A 6,284-nucleotide genomic window follows, 5' to 3' on the forward strand; every position below is an offset into this window, starting at 1 on the left:
ATTGGACCCATTTAACTTAGTTTATCTAAAAGCGGCTTATAAGCTGAAAACGACTCTTTATAAGCCAAAAAAAATAAGTTGGACTACCCCAACTTATTTTTTTCGACTTATAGTACAAACGACTTTAAGCTATAAGCCAATCCAAACGGGCTCTAAGAATACTAGAACAGATATACATGAAGAAAATTGCCAAGATTGAGTGGAAAGAGTGTTTCCCAGTCATGTAACAGAATTCAAGCTTTACAATCTGCAAATTTACAGCAAAGAACAGACTTACAAGTTACAACAGTGCATTAACGTACTGTAAATGCAAATTACCATTCATGATACAGTAAACTTGGGGTTGCTAATCTTCATCACTCAGAATAATCACATTTTTTTCAGTAGACGAAGACTCCCGAGCAAGATGCTTCTTGCGAACTGCATTGGAAGAAGTCGCAATATTTTCTCCAACAGCGGATATCTTTGTGATATTTATGGCAATAAAACTTTATTCTCATCTTGACCATTTTCTTTCGATTGTGATCGATGAGTCAATGCATCTGAACCAACAGACGAACAAGATATTAATATCTGATGTTCGTCCGGAGGTTAAACGGTGAGACATACTCTCAGAGAGTCCCACATCAAAAATCACAGGCACCTTCACCATTTCAAAAGGAGGTACCGTACATCCATCCTTGCTGGCATCTTTAGAGACGTCGGACACAGGCAATCCAAGTTTTTCTTTTGCCCACTTATAAATTGCACTTACCTTAATAAAAAAGAAAGGGAAAATTTCATAAGTAGCAAGATTAGTACCTTTTTTTACAAGAAATACCCTTTTTTTCCACAACGTAACAACATTTTTTCTTTCAAAATGTAGCATATACACTGTATGCGCGCGCACACATTATCAATCTACATACACTGATAGCAAATACACAGTATGCGCGCGCATACAAGAATTGTGCCTACAATTTAGAGATACGTATATCAACGTATCTGCTATAAAATGTAAAATATAGCTATATTTTGTAATTATTTAAAGGTAGTGCTATAATGTGAGTTATGGAGAATAAATCAGTTACATTAGGTAATTTAAAAATAAAATTTCAGAAAAAACTTACCTTCTCATCCAAAGCATCAACCATGATGTTCAACTCATCTATTCCATACCGTATAAGCAAATACTTGTCGCTCCAAGCACAAGCACAAAGCTGCTTGGCATGAAGAAGACAAGTATATTTATGTGGAGAACATTTGCAGCCAATGGCCGAAAGGTATAGATCATAGAAGCATATAGCGCACTCCCGTTTGGTCGTAGCACAAAAGTCATCCTCCATCTTTTGCTATTCCAGAGAAGCACACACATATTTGTGTCTTCTCACTTCAGTGGCAACCCGTGTCTATCCAAATATAGAACAAATTAAAAATTACTTCCAGTAGAAAATGAAACGTCACATTTTACATGAATATATTTCTAAATAAGATAACTAGTACTCACACACACGAGTTTAAACTCGATAAAGTAGCTCTTAGTATAGTTAGTAGGCGTCTGAACATAAAAAAGTATGATATTTGAAAAATGTTGAAAAAGAGTATTTTGGAAATCGAATTGTGTTTGGACATGTATTTAACTTGAAAAAAAGTTCAGATTTTGTGAGTGGAAAAAAAAATTCAGTTGAAAAACTGTTCAAAACCACTTTCTCAAACGTGAAACTCATTTTTAATAAATCAGTCCAATATATAACCCATTTTACGCCATGTGGCATGTCACCTCAGCCCCACCCCACTTTACGCCATGTGGCATACCACCTCAGTGCCCCAATCCATTTTTGTACGAATAGTATAACGGAGGATAAAATTAATCATTTTCTCATAGTAAAGGGGAAAATTTGACCCTTTTCCCAATTAAAATACAACATAAAATGGAAAGGAAGAAACAACACTGTCAATTGAAGAGAATAAGCAGAAAGCCTGTTAGAATTGAAGTTCAGGAATTTGGAATGGCTCATTATTTAAATGTTGGAAGTCAAGAATAATAGAGGCTTACCTTAAGTGCATTTGTTAAAATCCCATTGCTCTGACAGACTGCTCTCCATTTTAAATTATCAAAAGAATTCTTGTTCCGCAGTGCAAGTTCTCCTAAAGCCCTAATTGCTTCTGTGGCTGCTTCAAACAACAGCTTATCATGGGAGATTGATGTCTTTCTCCCCTTCTCACAATACCGTTCAACAGTAATCTGACCATGTGGTAACCAGTCAAAGCGAGCAAAATGTACTGCTTCATAACAATTAAATCCACTATCGAAATCCGCATGGTATGCTCCGAGGAGAATGAGAACAAACTCCTTTGGTTTTTGCACACAACGATAAATAGGTATACCCTCTGAAGTCAATATAGAAGGCAAGAATTGAGTGGCCTGCATCAGATATGAAGGTTAATTGATCAAATGGGAGGGAATAGACAAATAGTTCCTCATTCTTTTTAGGTGGTCGACACTTTTGATTAATTTTGTTTTCTTTTTTTGAAATAGAGAGGTCAATTTATTAGTAAAATTGAAAAAGGAACCAGCTAAATATTCATCCCTATCTTTCCAGTAACAGGCAGTTCCTTGTCGAAATAATGAAAAATAACTTCAAGGATTTGAAACTCACGAGGTTGTGAAGCAGACAAGGATGTTCTGACAATTGTGGCAGATGCTTCTTGACAGCTTCCTCAAACTTGCAACGGTAACTCCCGGGAACCCCATAAAATATTTTCGGGGCACCAAAATGTATGTAGGATAGCAAATATAAGTGCTGCTCTTCAATTCTCTAATGGAGGATGGAAAAAGCAGAATATAAAGGCAATTAATCAACATAATCAAAAAGGTAATGCTAACAAATGGACTTATGCTCATTACTCATTGGTACTTTCTCCTCCCAGGAGATACAACCCCAGGAATGACTATGCCCAACGACAACAACATACCCAGCGAAATCCCACGAAGTGGGGTTTGGGGAGGGTAGAGTGTACGTAGACCTTACACCAACCTGGGAAGGTAGAGAGGCTGTTTCCAGTAGACCCTCGGCACAAGGACAAGTAACCCAAAACAGTATAAAAGTAATACTATAAAAGTCATGGAAAAATACTACAAAAGCATGATAAAACAGTATAAAAGGAGCAGTACCTACCAGTACCTACCACAAAGTAATACGATAATCGAAGTACAAGAAACAACATAGCAGAAATCGAGGGACAAGCAAGTATAAGAGTAATACTACGACTACTAGTATGATCGGATAAGTAGGATACCGCACGGATACCCACTAACCTTCTATCCTAATCTGTGCCCTCCATAACCCCTTGTCTAAAGTTATGTCCTCGGTAAGCTAGACCTGCACCATGTCCTGTCTAATCACCTTTCCCCAATACTTCTTCGGCCTACCTCTACCTATCCTGAAACTATCCATAGCCAACCTCTCACACCCCCACACTAAGGCATCCGTGCATCTCCTTTGCACACGTCTGAGCCATCTCAGCCTCGTTTCCCGTATCTTATCATTCACTGACGCCACCCCCACCTTATCCCGGATATCTTTATATCTTATCCTATCTTTCCTAATATGCCCACACATCCATTGCAACATCCTCATTTCCGTAACTTTCATCTTCTGAACACTAGAGTTCTTGACTGGCTAACACTCTGCCCCATACAACACAGTTGGTCAAACCACCACTATGTAGAAATTGCCTACTTGCCTTTAAGATTTGGTGGCACCTTCTTGTCACGTAAAAACTCTGGATGCGAGCCCCCATTTCATCCACGCCGCACCAATACGATGTGTGACATCATCATCAATCTCCCCATTTCCTTAGATAATAGACTCAAGATACTTGAAGCTTCTTTTCTTTTGAATGAGCTAGGTACTAAGTTCCTCTCCACGCCAAATTTCATGCATTATGTCACCGAACTTGCACTCCAAGTATTCTGTCTTGATCCCCGCTTCAACCTAAACCCTTTAGATACCAAAGTTTGTCATCAAACCTCACTTTAGCGTTATCTCCCGCGAGTCTCGCCGATTAGAACTAAATATAACTTTTTATTTATTTATTATGGCAATATATACCATATCAAACAAAATATTTCTTTAAGAAAGTATTTTGACATGGTTTCTATGGGTTAATTTGGGCCTACCGCACAAATTTTTAGATGGCTTGACAAAATTCAGGGTGAGGCTAATAAATGGACGGGTCAAGCTTAAGCGGGTTGAGCGAGTCATGAATTTATGGAGCTAATTTTGTCACCCCTAATTTGAATTAAAAGAATAAATGTAACATTGCATGATAAAAATGTAAATCTTACCCAATGATTTGATGAAAACACATTCCGATGGAGAGCCGGGGAAGCAAAATGGAGGAGTTGTTACAACTTTCAAAGCGTAGAAGAGAATCTTGAAGCTTAGGGGTATTGTTTAAGTTCCAACCAGATTCCACATATTGTGGACATTCAATTACATCCCGTGGAATCGTTTTATGTGGAAACCCACTTGCACTAGTTTCCGTAATATTCCCATGGAGCACCTGAAAAACCAAATTGTCAACAAAAAGTAAGAAAAAATGAGTTTGGCATATCCCTAGAAAAATAAATTTGCAATTCCACAGAAAAACCTCGATTTCTTCAGGATTCTCAATAATCCTCCGCATTCCCCCTTCAATATCGTGGAATAGATAGGAATTTTGACAAAGCACGCTCTTGAAATAATTAGCGTAATTATTGAAAGATTTCACTTAAACTTAGGTCTAATTTCTTCAAGTTCAAAGTATTCATTATAGCCTACCAAATTCTTTAAGCTCCATGCTTAGGATTTTTTGTCAGTTTGCTTATTCGTCTTCATTTTCTTCGAAACACACTGAGGTCACTAATGCGCTAGGATAATGGTGTCACTCCATACCTCGTGGCCTCTTCTTCAATGCGGCAAGGTGGGGTCCAGGAAGCAGGTGGAACAATACGCATATTCGTAGTGCTTGACATGTGGAAGGATGTTGCAAGCATACTTCGAGGGTATCTTCAAACTCCTAAAATAAGATTTAATGTCATGAAAGTAGCATCTAGCTTTTGGTACCTGTATATGATGCAATAGAGGGATAAAATGAGAAAAGGGTCCCTTTTGTTTGACGATAGGTTCAAAATAGCCCCTTAAGTATGCAATTAACAATGTTGGTCCTTTAAGTTCGTCAAAAGTTAACACTTATAGTCTCCATCAAATATTTAACAATTTATGGTCGTTAGATTTGACGGAAATAACAACCTCTCTACCTCACAAGGTAGGGGTAGGGTCTGTGTACACTCTACCCTCCCTGACCTTCACCAGAGACTAAGGACCGGGTATGTTGTTGTAGATTTGATTGGAAATAGTTTTGGGGTTTTGGGGGTTGGGGTGGGGGGGGGGGGGGGATTTAACCATAAATACCAAAAAAGTCCTATCGAAACCTAAAATATGCATCACGAAAAATTGCACTAGACACCAAAAAAGATATAAAAATAGCAGAAATTACACCTCAAAAACTCACACTAGAGTCTACAAATAAATCAAAAATTGTACCTCTGAATGTAAGTTCCCGAAAAAAACATGCATGGCTCCCGTCAAATCTATGGGATAGAGTTCGATAAATATCTAACGGAGACTAGAAGTGTTAACTTATGGTAAAATTAAAGGACCAAAACTGTTAAATGCACACTTAAGGGACTATTTTGAACCTACCCTCAAACATAAGGTACCGTCTTTATCATTTTCTCCAAAAGAGGCATATGCCGTGCCGAAAGAAAGATGAGTGTCAAGGAATACCTCTTGCTGGGATGGATGAACAGTGTGTGTCTTCATCATGAAGGGATCCGTGTTAATCTTGTACGACATCTTGCAACAACCTTTTGAAAAAGCACACCAGAAACATCGTAAGCTAAATGGAAATTAGAAAGGAAAAAAAAAAAAAGAAACAGATGCAGATTGAAATTAACTTTTGGATAGAAACATTTAATCCATGCCTTGAAACCAAACACTATACAATATTAGGGAAGAATGAACCTTCTCACAGTTGTGACCACGGTAACTGTTATATCCCGTATTTTGTACATTGGAATATTTTAAGCTAGTTGCGATAAGTTAAGGACAAGGCTATTTTCCGATTTTGTTTAATGCACAAGTTGCTTAAATTCTATTGGTGTGGAAATGTTAAGGGAAATTTGGAGTTAATTATTTCATGGTAATTATTTCATGAAATGGAAAAAAAATGAAAAAAAGGGCCAAGTGCCAGGGGGT

At 37.7% G+C, this 6,284-nt stretch overlaps 1 pseudogene; it reads right to left on the reverse strand.

Moving 5' to 3' along the window:
• Positions 1–153: 153 nt before the first annotated feature.
• On the reverse strand, positions 154–5,882 carry LOC132049053 (putative lysine-specific demethylase JMJ16; annotated as a pseudogene).
• Between the last annotated feature and the right edge of the window lie 402 nt (positions 5,883–6,284).

The sequence above is a fragment of the Lycium ferocissimum genome, chromosome 3 (assembly GCF_029784015.1).
Source record: "Lycium ferocissimum isolate CSIRO_LF1 chromosome 3, AGI_CSIRO_Lferr_CH_V1, whole genome shotgun sequence".
Lineage (NCBI taxonomy): Eukaryota > Viridiplantae > Streptophyta > Magnoliopsida > Solanales > Solanaceae > Lycium > Lycium ferocissimum.